Source organism: Anomaloglossus baeobatrachus, chromosome 12, assembly GCF_048569485.1.
Source record: "Anomaloglossus baeobatrachus isolate aAnoBae1 chromosome 12, aAnoBae1.hap1, whole genome shotgun sequence".
NCBI classification, from domain to species: Eukaryota; Metazoa; Chordata; class Amphibia; order Anura; family Aromobatidae; genus Anomaloglossus; species Anomaloglossus baeobatrachus.
In genome coordinates this window covers 66,101,812-66,118,645 of record NC_134364.1, presented here as the reverse complement: position 1 = coordinate 66,118,645, position 16,834 = coordinate 66,101,812, and positions in this window count along the sequence as shown.

Sequence of the window (16,834 nt, the reverse complement as noted above, 5' to 3'; positions counted from 1 at the left end):
CCCATTGTAAGGAAGTGGGTCTATTGTAGTATAGCCCTTAGGCAGGGCAGCCAAAAATTGGGAGGCTCCACGTTGTCCCTGGATAGAGACGTGCATGAGGGCCTGTAAACCTGAAGTGCCCATTGTAAGGAAGTGGGTGTATTATAGTATAGCCCTTAGGCAGGGCAGCCAAAAATTGGGAGGCTCCACGTTGTCCCTGGATAGAGACGTGCATGATGGCCTGTAAACCTGAAGTGCCCATTGTAAGGAAGTGGGTCTTTTTGTGGTATAGCCCTTAGTCAGGGCAGCCAAAAATTGGGAGGCTCCACGTTGTCCCTGGATAGAGACGTGCATGAGGGCCTGTAAACCTGAAGTGCCCATTGTAAGGAAGTGGGTGTATTATAGTATAGCCCTTAGGCAGGGCAGCCAAAAATTGGGAGGCTCCACGTTGTCCCTGGATAGAGACGTGCATGAGGGCCTGTAAACCTGAAGTGCCCATTGTAAGGAAGTGGGTCTATTGTAGTATAGCCCTTAGGCAGGGCAGCCAAAAATTGGGAGGCTCCACGTTGTCCCTGGATAGAGACGTGCATGAGGGCCTGTAAACCTGAAGTGCCCATTGTAAGGAAGTGGGTCTATTGTAGTATAGCCCTTAGGCAGGGCAGCCAAAAATTGGGAGGCTCCACGTTGTCCCTGGATAGAGACGTGCATGAGGGCCTGTAAACCTGAAGTGCCCATTGTAAGGAAGTGGGTGTATTATAGAATAGCCCTTAGGCAGGGCAGCCAAAAATTGGGAGGCTCCACGTTGTCCCTGGATAGAGACGTGCATGATGGCCTGTAAACCTGAAGTGCCCATTGTAAGGAAGTGGGTCTATTGTAGTATAGCCCTTAGGCAGGGCAGCCAAAAATTGGGAGGCTCCACGTTGTCCCTGGATAGAGACGTGCATGAGGGCCTGTAAACCTGAAGTGCCCATTGTAAGGAAGTGGGTCTATTGTAGTATAGCCCTTAGGCAGGGCAGCCAAAAATTGGGAGGCTCCACGTTGTCCCTGGATAGAGACGTGCATGAGGGCCTGTAAACCTGAAGTGCCCATTGTAAGGAAGTGGGTGTATTATAGTATAGCCCTTAGGCAGGGCAGCCAAAAATTGGGAGGCTCCACGTTGTCCCTGGATAGAGACGTGCATGAGGGCCTGTAAACCTGAAGTGCCCATTGTAAGGAAGTGGGTCTATTGTAGTATAGCCCTTAGGCAGGGCAGCCAAAAATTGGGAGGCTCCACGTTGTCCCTGGATAGAGACCTGTTAGGTTCTTAGTGCCTCCGTGCTTGCATTTAAAAACCGCACGTGTGTGCCTGTTGGTGGCAGCTTTCCGCTGCATTTGTGTGAGTTTTGCAAAAACTTGGATATAACGCACAAGTCTAGTGAATACACGTCAGCACAGCATTGCAAAATGCGCAAGGGCGTTGTCAACGAACAAGGAAGTGGACGTGATGGTGGTGCAGGCAGAGACCGAGGTTGTGTGCAAGCTCTAATTTCGCCACAACAAAGGGCCACATCTAGTCGCTCGCACGTCCTGTCCCAAATTCTTGGGGACCGCAGCAGTACACCGCTCTTGAACCAAGACCAGTGTCAACAGGTTGTTAGTTGGATAGCGGATAATGCTTCCAGTCAGATTGGCACCACCACAAACACTCTGTCTTCCACACGGTCAAGTGTCAGTAGCCGTGATACTGCACCGCACATTTCAGAACCTGATCCTCCTTCCTACCACCAGGCCGAGTACACGTCCACGGACATTACTGATCCCACACTTGGACACTCGGAAGAGCTGTTCGTTCACGTTTCCATTCACAAATTCTGGCCTCTCGCCAGCTCCTGTTGAAGTGGGCCATGACGAGATTGTATGTACAGATGCCCAAATATTTGAGCAGCCACGTTCTCACGAAGTTGGCAACGTGTCTCAACAAGGGGTGGACGATGATGAGACACAATTGTCAGGAAGTCAGGAGGAGGAGCAGGGTGCGGAAGAGGAAGACGACGTGGTGGATGATCCAGTAACTGACCCAACCTGGCAGGAGGATATGCAGAGCGAGGACAGCAGTGCACAGGGGGAGGGAGGCGTAGCATCACAACAGGCAGTAAGAAGCAGAGTGGTGGCCCCAGGCAGACGTCAGGCAACTGTTCCCCGGAACAACACGACACAAGGTGCCTGTACAAATGTTAGGTCTTCCCGAGTCTGGCTGTAATACTATTGTATGTATTGAGGATTTCGATTGCGTTAGGGCAATGACAACCAGAGACGAGTTCTTGGTGCAAGACGTTTATAATATGCAACCAGCAAATATGTACATAAACGGAACAAAAACACAGTAGAACATAAATACAGGAAATACCTTCCAGGGACGGAGCGAAAGGGAATTCCCGGGACCGCGCACCGGACTCCCCCAGGGAGATCACCAAGAGCGAACCCCTATACAGGGACTGTCTGGCAATCACCCCAGAAGCCCTAAATGCGCAGCAGCCGGGACACAAAAGGGCAATAGGTAAGTCCAAAAATGTCCGTACGTGATGTGAGTCCAGAGTGGTATTAAACGGAAGGAACCGGGCAGAAGTGCCGACCAAAGACGGCAAACGGAGTCCGGGCACAGCTAGATGATACCAGATGAAGTCCAGAGTCGGTGTCGGTTGTTTTCCAAGAGGATCCGAATAACAATCAGGAACCAAAAGCAGCAGGGCAGGAGCACACAGGAAGCAGTATACTCAGGCACTGGACTAAGCTTTAGGGGCGGCTTTTAAACAGATGGACAGGAAGTAGGGCAACAGAACAGAAAACTCCATGTTAACAAAGGGCAAGCTCTTTCAAAAGAAAACTGGAAAACCCGGAACTCTGACACTGGCAGTTTTTTAAGTTGGCTCCAGATGATTCTAAAAAGGCCATTTGCAACACCTGCCATGCCAGCATCAGCAGGGGTACCAAAACTAGCAGCCTGACCACCACCAGCATGATCAGGCACATGTCAGCCAAGCACCCGACTTTGTGGGAAGTACAACAGAGTCGAGGAGCAGTGCTTGCTGATGTCACTGCTACGTCTTCGCTGGTTGTGCATGCGAGCCAATCCCCTGTCCATGCTGCCTGCGAACAAGCCTCCTCCACTCCTGCACCTGCAGTTGCCTACGCAGAAAGAACACCATCATCAAGCACGTCCTTGTCCCAGCGCAACGTTCAGTTATCCATTCAGCAAACCTTTGAACGCAGGCGCAAATACACTGCCAACACCCCACATGCCACAGTTCTAAATGCTAACATTTCGCGACTGCTTGCGCTGGAAATGTTGCCTTTTAGGCTGGTTGAGACAGAAGCATTCCGCGACCTGATGGTGGTAGCTGTCCCACGTTACTCGGTCCACAGCCGCCACTATTTCTCCCGGTGTGCCGTCCCCGCATTGCATAACCACGTGTCACAAAACATCACACGTGCCCTGAACAACGCTGTTTCAGCCAAAGTCCACCTAACCACAGACACGTGGACAAGTGCATGTGGGCAAGGCCGCTACATCTCGTTGACGTCACACTGGGTTAATATGGTGCAAGCTGGGACCCAGTCTGAGCGAGGGACGGAACACGTCCTTCACACACCAAGTTTTGCAGGCCCTACCTCAGTCAGGGTTTCACACACACTCTACAGCTCCGGAATGTCATGCTCCTCAGCCTCCTCCTCCTCCTGCGCATCCTGATCCACTTTACCCTCCACACCAGTCCCAAGCTGGAAGTGTCGTGGGCGGAGGAGGGGACGGTGCGCTCTCCCACTGCTCGGGTCCGGCTGACGCTGCTCTACGGCTGCTGCTGCTCGTTGGCTCGAGCGATGGCCGGATCCCGGGGACTCGAGCGGCGCTACTCGCCCGTGAGTGAAAAGGGGTGGTTTGGGTTTTGGGGATATTGTCCGTGACGCCACCCACGGTTGTGGTGATTGTGTAGACACCACCGCTGCTCTGGACGGGGATCCCGGGAGCCTGTGACAGGGAGCAGCTTTGTTGTTATTTCTCCCCTCCGTGGGTAGGGGGGTTGGTTGTCCCGGGGCCTGGTGATGGGGTAGACATGGATGACAGGTGGGTTGCGGGGCCTGATGAGGTGCAGGGTCGCAGGGGCAGCGCTGTGCCGCACGGCACGGAGGTACTCACTCAGCCCAATGATGATGACACAGTTCACGGTTAAACAAGTGGCTGGATGGACGGGTCACTCGGACGGCTGCGGTTGTTCCTCCCTGCAGGTTAGTGATGACTGTCTCTCCCTGCACCTAAGTTAAGTGTTGGTAGTGATGGTTTCCCAACGGTAACCCGCTCCCCGACCTGGATATGGGCCGGAGGAGCCCCTTTTGCCCACAGGCGCTGGCCCTGGGAGACGGTTGCCCTTGGCGGTGGCTGTGTCTCCCCTTCACGGTTGTACGGTTGCCTTCTATCTGGACTTGGCTGTTTGGAAACCCTGAGGTTCCCTTCACTAACGGATTTGTCAAATTCACGGCGACACCAAGCCTTGCCGGGATCCGAAAGTCCTCTGCCAATGGTGCTGGCTTCTCTTTGTATACCGGTCCGGTACGGCCGGGTCACCACCCGTCCACGGTCCTTACGGCAGACTCCAATCGGCCTCCACTGCAGACGGTCACCACATCCTGCCAACCTTGCTGTCCTGTCCGGGCCACACACCCGGACCAACTTCAGGCTCTTTGCTGTCACTTTTCTCCTCTCTACTACTTTCCTCCTTCCACTTCCTTAGCTTAACTCTCACTGCCTGTGTTTTCCCTCCTCCTCGGTGGGTGGAGACCAACCGCCTGGCTCCACACCCTGGTGTGGACAACAGCCCCTGGGGAAGGCAACAAGGATTTTGTGTTTTGACTATGATATGCCTGCAGGGAGTGTGGGGTGTTTAAGTGTTGTGCTCTGTGGCCCCTGGCTTGTCCAGGGCGACACAGAAGCACTGCAGCACTGCCTCGGCGAAGCGGCAACAGGCAGTGCTGAAGCTAATCTGCATAGGTGACAAACCCCACAATGCAGAAGAGGTGTGGACAGCTCTGAAACAGCAGGCAGATCACTGGCTCACAACTCTGAACCTAAAGCCAGGAAAGGTCGTGTGTGACAATGGCCGGAACCTGGTGGCGGCTTTGAGGCGAGGCCAGCTGACACATGTTCCATGCGTGGCCCATGTGCTCAACCTCGTGGTTCAGCGGTTTCTAAAGTCATACTCAGAGCTGTCTGATCTGCTGGTAAAAGTTCGCCGCCTGTCTGCACATTTTCGAAAGTCACCTACTGCTTCAGCCGGCCTTGCCGGCTTAAGACGCCGTTTGCATCTTCCGGCACACAGACTGGTGTGTGATGTCCCCACGCGTTGGAATTCAACTCTGCACAAGTTGGTCAGGATATGTGAGCAGAAGAGGGCAGTTGTTGAGTACCTGCATCACCTAAGCCGTCGGGAAATGGGTCAAACTACACACATAACACCTGAGGAGTGGAGATGGATGTCCGACCTATGCACCATCCGCCAAAACTTTGAGGACTCCACCAAGATGGTGAGCGGCGATGACGACATTATTAGCGTCACCATACCGCTTCTCTGCCTTCTAAAATGGTCTCTGCTCAAAAAACAACCATGATGCATTGCAGGCGGAGCGCGATGAGTTTGAGCAAGAAACAGTAGTGGGTGTGGGTGATGATAACACACAGCCCAGCCTCGTCTCATCACAACGTGCAGTGGAGGACTATGACGAGGAGGAGGATGAAGACATGGAGCAACTCTCTGGCCAAATTGAGGATATGACATGCAGTCATATCCTCGGTTCAGCGTGGCTGGCCAGAGGACAGGGTAGATGATGAGGAGGAGGAGGAGGAGGACAGCATGTTCAGTCATCGTGTTGGTCAGGATACTGAAGTGATGGCTGTTAAGAGTCTGGCACACATGGCTGACTTTATGGTAAGCTGCCTGTCTCGTGACCCTCGCGTTAAGAACATCTTGGCCGACAATCATTACTGGTTGGTAACACTGTTAGACCCACGCTAAAAGGAGAACTTTATGTCTCTTATTCCCGAGGCGGAGAGGTCAGGCAAAATGCAGCAGTTCCAGAAGGCCATAGTCACGGAAGTAGGCAAAGCATTCCCCTCACAAAACGCTAGCGGCATAGGTCATGAATCAGTGGACAACCGAGGCGTACAGCCGAGAGAGGCACAAGTCCAATCCGCCAGAGGTAGGGGAACAGTCTTTAAGATGTGGGACAGTTTTCTCAGCCCCTCACGTACCACAGCCCCTGAGGTGCGGGGTAGTGCCACAAGAAATCCTAAGTTTGCCCAGATGCTGAAGGAGTACCTTGCAGATCGAACAACTGTACTCCGACATTCCTCTGTGCCTTACAATTATTGGGTATCCAAGCTGGACACGTGACATGAATTGGCTCTCTACGCCTTGGAAGTCCTGGCCTGCCCTGCTGCTAGCGTTTTGTCAGAGCGTGTTTTTAGTGCCGCAGGTGGAATCATTACAGATAAACGCACCCGCCTGTCAACTGAAAATGCTGACAGGCTGACTCTGATCAAGATGAACAAGGGTTGGATTGGGCCAGACTTCACCACACCACCAGCAAATGAGAGCGGAATTTAAAGTTTGCCATGTACCTCCACTCACCCATGGGTACACACTTCTGGACTTTGGATAATCGCTGGACTGCTCCTCCTTCTCCTCATGCGCCACCATGATGATGACCGTTACAAATTGCAATACTTAGGCCTTTGTTTCAGGTATACCCCCAGTGGTAAATTTTTTCGCCCATTCTTTGCAGAATGGACATTACAACGACAGGAGACCCGCTCCTTTGCAATGGGAACAATGTTTTGAGGCCCTCATGCACGTCTCTATCCAGGGACAACGTGGAGCCTCCCAATTTTTGGCTGCCCTGCCTAAGGGCTATACTACAATAGACCCACTTCCTTACAATGGGCACTTCATGTTTACAGGCCCTCATGCACGTCTCTATCCAGGGACAATATGGAGCCTGACGCTGCCACCGACTGCCACACACGTGCTGTTTTTAAATGCAAGCACGGACGCAATAAGAACCTAACTGGTTTTTAGGAGCGACAATTACTGAGAAGTCTGACACTATCAGACACTGCTGACTGACGTGTATTATTATACACTAGACTTGTGCGTTATATAATAGTTTGTGCAAAACGCGCACCTGTACCCTGCCACCGACTGCCACACACGTGCTGTTTTTAAATGCAACCACGGACGCAATAAGAACCTAACTGGTTTTTAGGAGCGACAATTACTGAGAAGTCTGACACTATCAGACACTGCTGACTGACGTGTATTATTATACACTAGACTTGTGCGTTATATAATAGTTTGTGCAAAACGCGCACCTGTACCCTGCCACCGACTGCCACACACGTGCTGTTTTTAAATGCATGCACGGACGCAATAAGAACCTAACTGGTTTTTAGGAGCGACAATTACTGAGAAGTCTGACACTATCAGACACTGCTGACTGACGTGTATTATACACTAGACTTGTGCGTTATATAATAGTTTGTGCAAAACGCGCACCTGTACGCTGCCACCGACTGCCACACACGTGCTGTTTTTAAATGCAAGCACGGACGCAATAAGAACCTAACTGGTTTTTAGGAGCGACAATTACTGAGAAGTCTGACTCTATCAGACACTGCTGACTGACGTGTATTATACACTAGACTTGTGCGTTATATAATAGTTTGTGCAAAACGCGCACCTGTACGCTGCCACCGACTGCCACACACGTGCTGTTTTTAAATGCAAGCACGGACGCAATAAGAACCTAACTGGTTTTTAGGAGCGACAATTACTGAGAAGTCTGACACTATCAGACACTGCTGACTGACGTGTATTATACACTAGACTTGTGCGTTATATAATAGTTTGTGCAAAACGCGCACCTGTACGCTGCCACTGACTGCCACACACGTGCTGTTTTTAAATGCAAGCACGGACGCAATAAGAACCTAACTGGTTTTTAGGAGCGACAATTACTGAGAAGTCTGACACTATCTGGACTGTTTTACACTGTGTACACCAGCCCCAGATATGATGAAGGCTGGTATACGGTCACCACTACCCTGCCTGCCTGCCTGCCTGTATACTGCTACAATAGTCCTGACAAGGACTCTTCTGGTCACTAGCCTGTATTCCGACCTGGCTATACCCTGCCTGTATATAGCAACAATAGTCCTGAGAAGGACTCTGCTACTGTACTCCGACCTGGCTATACCCTGCCTGCCTGTATACAACTAGAATAGTCCTGAGAAGGACTTTTGGTCACACTGTTTGCAGCCCTGCAACTGAAAAAGCTATAAAGGGCCGCAAAGCTTTCCCTGAATCAGCGACACTCTCCCTACACTCACTGTCTGGATAGCTGTGAGCAGAGCACAGCGCGCCGGCCGGTATAAAGGCTCGGTCACGCTGTGCAGGCCGGCCAATCACTGCAATTCCACAACTAACAGGGCTGTGGCATTGCAGTGGTCTGCCAGCCAATCCCTGCATGAGGGCTGGCTCTCAAAAGAGCGCCAACATGCAGAAATGAAGACCACGAGTACAGCACGAGTATCGCGAGATTACTCGGTCCCCGCCGAGCAGCCCGAGTACAGCGATACTCGTGCGAGTACCGAGTAGTGACAAGCATGCTCGCTCATCACTACCACTGAAGTTTTAGATGCCGCAGTTCCGCGCCTTACTATTCTCCTGATTAGATCAAATCTGTTACCCCACCCCCCCATACCCAGGGAAGGCAGGCATATTAGTGTGATGGAAACACAGATTAAGACAGACAGGGGCAAACCAAAACCAAGACACTTTGCAAACTCACAGAAACAAACAGCAAGAGACTATGGAGAAAAGTAAGAGCAGTAAGGCAGCAAGAAAACAACAACATTGGTCAACATCACAACTTCTAGCAGCAATAATTCACAACAACCACCAGTAAGTCTGGATCACAACACCTCACGAGACCAGTTTAGGTAAGCTATAGCTGGCATTAATAGAATAGTCCAGCCAGCATACATAGAAGGGAAGTGAACGTGACTGGCTCCCCCACAGCATGTGATCAAAGAGACTACCTAGCAGCCCAAGAAAGATGAACTTTTGCTAGCCTACATAAGTCTGTGGGTCGATGCCTGCATCTCCCTGCACTGATAACAGACATCAGAAAAGTAAACAAGCAGAGTGCCAGAATCTGTCGTTTCTACAGGTTCTGACGCCACCATAACAGTTGGCGATGCCTGTAAAATTCTCCTTGTGACACCCGTGTCCAGTTCAAAATGAAAAATTTGGTAAAAATTCTTCTATAATGGAAGCTTTCCATATCTGCCAATGCCCACCATACCTCCTTCTAGTGCACCATCCTCTTCTGATAGCATCTATTAATACTGAAAAGTACACAGCCAGGCGGAAAATGCTTTCTACACACCTACATGATGAATTGGGCCATGCCAAATGTTAAGTTCTGGTAAATATTAATGTGTTCCAAGGAGATGAGCTACATCACAAGACACAGAGGTAAGGTCATCAATGAAGAAGTATGGCAGCCCCGATTTCAGCACTCATTCAAGCAAAATCATTAATAACCGAGCCCTGAATATTTGCAATGAATAGAATCCACTGGAAAAAAAAAAGAAAATTACAATTCCTAACATGAGATATAATAGACAAATGCATTCAAATTTGGACGGCGATACAATTCAGCTCAGGTCTACGGAGGGCAATGTTGCTAAGGCAATAAAAGGTAATCTGACAAACCACACTTATATCACCATTAAAATTCAATTCAGGGTCATAAAGAAACCCAGGGTTGCATATTTTTGCCTTTTTAATGTAAAGACAAAGTCTTGAGTTCTAAAGAAGTGCAAATTAATTTTTAAAAGCTTTCAGCATAGAAATGCAGGGCCAGGCTTGATTTTACAGCAGGGGCTGAATTATGGAACATTTCATGATGTTTAATTATAGAAAGTAGAAAGACAGTCATTGAACGGAACATCACAGAGCAAGCTGCCCAATTCTCCAACTTAATAGCAATTGATGGAAATGGAAGCGAATGTTACTGCAGAGCGGCGTTATATTTTATGCAAATCACGCCAGAGAGGTAGAGGAGGCAATCTAAAGGAGTTGGACAAGATTCGGAGAAACATATCTGCTGTTTTTTTTATTTATAAATATATAAATATATATATATATATATATATATATATGTATATATATATATATATATATATATATATATATATATACATATATATATATATACACACCGTGTGCCGAATTATTAGGCAAGTTGTATTTTAGAGGGTTTTTTTATTATTGATCAACAGCTATCTTCTCAATCAACCCAAAAGACTCATAAATATCAAAGCTTAATATTTTTGGAAGTTGGAGTGGGTTTTTTTTTAGATTTGGCTATCTTAGGAGGATATCTGTTTGTGCGGGTAACTATTACTGTGCAGAATTATTAGGCAACCTAATAAAAACCAAATATATTCCCATCTCACTTGTTTATTTTCACCAGGTAAACCAATATAACTGCACAAAATTTAGAAATAAACATTTCTGACATGCAAAAACAAAACTCAAAAAAATTAGTGACCAATATAGCCACCTTTCTTTATGATGACACTCAATAGCCTACCATCCATAGATTCTGTCAGTTGCTTGATCTGTTTACGATCAACATTGCGTGCAGCAGCCACCACAGCCTCCAGACACTGTTCCAAGAGGTGTACTGTTTTCCCTCCCTGTAGATCTCACATTTTATGAGGGACCACAGGTTCTCTATGGGGTTCAGATCAGGTGAACAAAAGGGCGATGTCATTATTTTTTCATCTTTTAGACCTCTACTGGCCAGTCACGCTGTGGAGTAGTTGGATGCATGTGATGGAGCATTGTCCTGCATGAAAATCATGTTTTTCTTGACCGATACCGACTTCTTCCTGTACCACTGCTTGAAGAAGTTGTCTTCCAGAAACTGGCAGTAGGTCTGGGAGTTGAGTTTCACTCCATCCTCAACCTGAAAAGGTCCCACAAGTTCATCTTTGATGATACCAGCCCATACCAGTACCCCACCTCCACCTTGCTGGCGTCTGAGTCGGAGTGGAGCTCTCTGCCCTTTACTGATCCAGCCTCTGGCCCATCCATCTGGCCCATCAAGGGTCACTCTCATTTCATCAGTCCATAAAACCTTTGAAAAATCAGTCTTAAGATATTTCTTGGCCCAGTCTTGACATTTTATTTTCAGTTTCATGTTCAAAGGTGGTGGTTTTTCAGCCTTCCTTACCTTGGCCATGTCCGAGTATGGCACACCGTGTGCTTTTTGATACTCCAGTAACGTTGCAGCTCTGAAATATGGCCAAACTGGTGGCAAATGACATCTTGGCAGCTTCACGCTTGATTTTCCTCAATTCATGGGCAGTTATTTTGTGGCTTTTTTGCCCACCACGCTTTTTGTGACCCTGTTGGTTATTTGCCATGAAACGCTTGATTGTTCGGTGATCACGCTTCAGAAGTTTGGCGATTTCAAGACTGCTGCATCCCTCTGCAAGACACCTCACAATTTTGGACTTTTCAGAGCCCATCAAATCTCTCTTCTGACCCATTTTGCCAAAGGAAAGGAAGTTGCCTAATAATTATTACCTTATATATACCTTATATAGGCTGTTGATGTCATTACACCACACCCCTCCTCATTACAGAGATGCACATCACCTGATTTACTTAATTGGTAGTTGGCTCTCAAACCTATACAGCTTGGAGTAGGACAACATGTATAAAAATCATCAGGTGATCAAAATACTCATTTGCCTAATAATTCTGCCCACAGTGTATATAAATAAGATGGATTGCAGGATCAGACTACAAAGAGTTTGTTTGTAGTCTGTTACCATGGAGACATAGGTTGATAAATTGTTTAGTAGAAACAGATTGAGTACAAGTTAGAATTTATTGATGTACTTTCCTGCTGCTTAGTAGTCCAGTGGGAGGACTCATTTAATACAGCCAGACCGCCCCCCTTGGCTCCCAGACCCATTGAGATTAGTGATTTACCTAAAATTACAAGTGTTACTGCAACTTTCACTACTGCTACAGCACATCACAAAAATGAGTACACCCATCATATTTTTATAAATATTTTATTAATTCTTTTCATGGGACAATATAAAGATATCACACTATGATACAATGTACAGTGTCTGTGTGCAGCATGTATAACAGTGTAAATTCGGTGCCCTGTCAATAAGAACACACAGCCATTAATGTCAAAATCGCTGGCAAGAAAAGTGAGTACACCCCTGAGTGAAAATGACCAATATGTGCCCAATTAGCCATTTCCCTCCTCAGTGTCATGGGGGGCAGGGGTGTTACATAATAATTATAATAATAATAATAATAAACATTTGGTGTTATCTCTCAAACACTCTCTCATACTGGTCACCGGAAACTCAACATGACTCCTCATGGCAAAGAATTCTCTGAGGATCTGAATAAAAAAAATTGTTATTTGATATAAAGATGGCCGAGGCTCTAAGAAGATTGTCACCCCCCTGACACTGAGCTTCAGCATGGTGGCCAAGACCATACAATGATTTAGCAAGACCGGTTCCACTCACAACATTCCTCGCCATGGTCGCCCAAAGAGGTTGAATGTACATGCTGCTGAGTATCATATTCAGAGGTTGTCTTCTCAAAATAGATGTATGAGTGCTGCCAGTATTGCTGCAGAGATTACAGGCATGAGGCGGTCCAGCTGTCAGTGCTCAGACCATACGCCACACACTGCAGAGGTTACAGGGGTGAAGGTTGGCCTGTCAGTACTGACACTGCATCACATTGGTCCGGTTCTCTGTCATCCCAGAAGGAAGCCTCTTCTAAAGATGATAGACAAGAAAGCCCGCAAACAGTTTGCTAAAGACAAGGAAACTAAGGACATAGATTACTGGAACCGTCCTGTGGTTTGATTAAACCAAAATAAACTTATTTGGTTCAGATGGTGTCAACCATTTGAGGGGGCAACCAGGTGAGGAGAACAAAGACAAGTGTGTCCTGCCTACAGTCAGGTATGGTGGTGGAGGGTCATGGTTTGGGGCTGTATGAGTGCTGCTGTATGTGGGGAGGTACAGTTCATTGAGGGAACAATGAATTCCTGTGACAAACTGAAGCAGAGCATCATCCCCTCCCTTCATATTCCAACATAACCACCCCAAACACCTCCAAGACCACCCCTGTGTCGCTAAAGAACCTGCGCGTAAAGATGCTGGACCGGCCGAGCATCTCCAGACCTAAACCCTATGGAGCATCTGTGGGGCCTCCTCAAACGGAAGGTGGAGGAGCGCAAGGTCTCTAAGATCCACCATCTCCAGTATGTTGTCATGGAGGAGGAAGAGGATCCAGCGGTGAACTCTAGTGAACTCCATGCCCAATAGAGTTATGACAGTTCTTGAAATTATTGGCTGCCACACAAAATATTAACAATTTGGGCACAATTTGGCTATTTTCACTGAAGGGTGTACTCACTTTTGTTGCCCGTGTTTTAGATACTAATGGCTGTGTGTTGTTATTTAGAGGACACCAAATTTACCCTGCTATACAAGCTGCACACTGACACTGTACATTGTATCACAGGGTCAGATCTTCAGTTCTATCCCACGAAGAGCTATAATAAAGTATTTAGAAAAAGGTGACGTGTGTACTCACTTTTGTGATATACTGTATATATCAACTTGCTTCAGTGCCTCTTCCTCTTTAACAAGTTGCTCCAACTCTCAGCTGACCTTGATATTGTGCGGCTTTCAGAGGGATTCTGGGAATGGAAGTTTTGCAACAACTGGAGAACTACATGTAAGGAAACATTTCTTGCCAAATTTGTTACTAGGGAGTACGGCAAAGATTGTTTTACATACTGTAAGTGTGCCCACTGCTACTACAGGTTTGTCATCGAGCGCCCTACTGTTACAGACTTGTTATGTTACCCCTTCTAGTAATGTACGAATCCTTACGAATCCCCCAAATGTTACATACTTCTTACAGTGGCCCTTACAGTTATAGTCTGGTTGTATCGTCACCTACTTTTATACGCTTGATAAGGCTCCCTTATGGTTACTTCCGTATATAGCGCCCCTACTGTTACAGATTTAGAAAGATACTTCCTATTGTTACACCTGTTATGGCGCCTCATACGGTTACATATTTACTTATTATCAATTAATTGTAATGGCTCACTTTAAGTAAAAGGCTGGAAACACTTAAAAGGGCTTCCACAGATAGACTTTGCATTAGCCGTTACATCTAGTAAGTCCAAGGGGAACCCTGGTGTCACGGGGTCCTTCTCTGGTATCACACTATCAACAGAGCGAGAGGGTTCCTTCTCCGGTATCACACAATCAACAGAGCGAGAGATGATTGAGCAATCCAAACAACATTTATTCCAAGCAAATCAGAAGGTCCATAAAAATAATCCCCCACACAGAGGGTAAAGTAGTCCAGTAATGGGATAAAATTCCCAGGAGGTTAGTCATAATCCTCCAGCAGTACTTCTCCAGGTAAATCGGGGTTTCTCACAGACCATCTGGGGTGTCAGTTTCTCCCTCAGAGGATCAATCTTACTCCTTTTCTTGTGTCTTTCTCAGCCAGAATGAATCATCCCCCAGGTAAACAGAGAAGTTGGGTGGATTCCAGGCCCCCTCCCCCAGACTTAGGGACAAAAACCCGTCAAGGGGTGATTAACCCGCAAACAGGACAATGTACACACAAGGCAATCAAATGGTAACTGAGCTGAGCTAATTAACCTGCAGACAAGACAAGGAATACACAGAATTAATAGAGCAAGTCTGCTAAAATACGAACCTATACAAAATGATACACAACCCATAATATCACACCATCACACCTGAGCTTTACCCTTTAAGTCCTGTACACGGGTAAAAACTTGTACAGGGGCTCCAGTGTTGAATCCATGGACTGGCTGCTGGCCATTGAAGAGGACTGCAACGTGTGATTTATTTAATGTGCATAACAACAGAACGTTTTCAGTCCGTAGACCTTCCACAGTAAGCACATTCGTGAAGAGGAGTTCAGCGTGGGTGATTAGCGCGGTGTCCACCGCCACATGGAGGCTGCCATCATGAACTCCTCTTCACGAATGTGCTTACTGAGGAAGGTCTACAGACCGAAAACGTTCTGTTGTTATGCACATTAAATAAATCACATGTTGCAGCCAATCTTGGGAGTGCATTGTATTCTTCTATTGACAAAAGGCCTTGGACCTTTAAGCGCACCCCTACATCTATTACCATCAACACAGAGGAAGTGCCATTTACATCTTGTTGTATTGAAGAGGACTGGCTGAGGATGGACAGAAAATCCAAGTCAGTTCCAAAAGGTCAGGATAGGAACAAAGTAATCTTGAAGTAGAAAAGTCAAAATATGAGCTTAGGTCAGTAAGAGAAAAATATTGGCTGAGTAGGAATGGAGTAATGAGAGTGAACAAGGGTAAGTAGAACTAATAACTGGCACTGGCAGCAGATAGGGGTTTAAATAGCGTAAGGTCACACCCAAACCTCAGAGCAGGGAGTGTGAGGAATTATCCCGCAAACTCTTAACTGCTGCACTGTCGCCCCGTGTTGTTCGGCACAGCACGGAGTCAGAAGGAGTGTGTACATTCATAGATGTCACTCGAAGCCTTAGGACTATTGCTGTTGGAGATTATGTTGATGAGTGTTAGGACTAGTGTCGCGGGCGGGGAGGACGCCGTCTCTGCTGCGCTCTCGCTAACGCTCGGGTCCAGCGCTGCTGCGGCTGCTGCTGCTCGGTGGCTTGATCGGTGGGCCGGATCCCGGGACTCGAGCGGCGCTCCTCGCCCGTGAGTGAAAGGGGTGGTTGGTTTGGGGGATTTAGTCCGTGACGCCACTGACGGGTCGTGGTGAAGATGGGCACCACCGCTGCTGGTGACGGGGATCCCGGGAGCGATGGTAGGAAGCAGCTGGGATGTTGTTTTCCCCCTCCGTGGGTAGGGGTTGGTGGTCCCGGGGCCCGGTGATGTGACGGGGAGGCAGGGTTGGCGAGGTGCAGGGTTGTAAGGACAGCGCGGAGCGGTGCCGGATGGCACGGGTGTACTCACTCAGCAAGAAAGGTACAAAGTCCTCGGTAAACCAAACGGCTGGATGGACGGGTCCCGCAGCCGGCTGCAGTGTTTGTCCCCGGACAGGTGATGGCGGCTGTCTTTCCCTGCACCTTGATGTTCTCCTTCTGGCTACTTTGGATTCCCGACGGTAGTCCGCTCCCTGGTGTATTGGTACCGGAGGAGCCCGTTTGCCCGCAGGCACTGGCCTTTGGGTCTCTAGCCTTAGGCGGTAGTTGTATACCCTCACGGTGTGGGCTGTTGCCTTCAATCGGGACTTTTGCTGTTGTGAAACCCCTGGGGTTCCAGTCACATTTGGATCTGACTATTGACGGCGGCTCCAAGCCTGGTCGGGGTCCGATGGCCCTGCCTGTGTGTGCTGGCTTCACTTCGCTCCCCGGTCGGTACCGGCGGGCCGTCGCCTGACCCCGGTCCTAGGGTTCCGCGTTGCTCCACCACTCCTGCAGACGGCCACCACCGTCTGCCAACCTTGCTGTCAGTGCCTGGGCCACAAACCCAGACACCCAAGTGCTTGTTCCTCTCACTTCAAACTCCAACACTACTCTGCCACTTTTCCCGCCTCCAGGCCTGTGAACTCCTCGGTGGGTGGAGCCAACCGCTTAGCTCCGCCCCACCTGGTGAGGACATCAGACACTGGAGGGAGGCAACAAGGGTTTTTGTTTGGCTG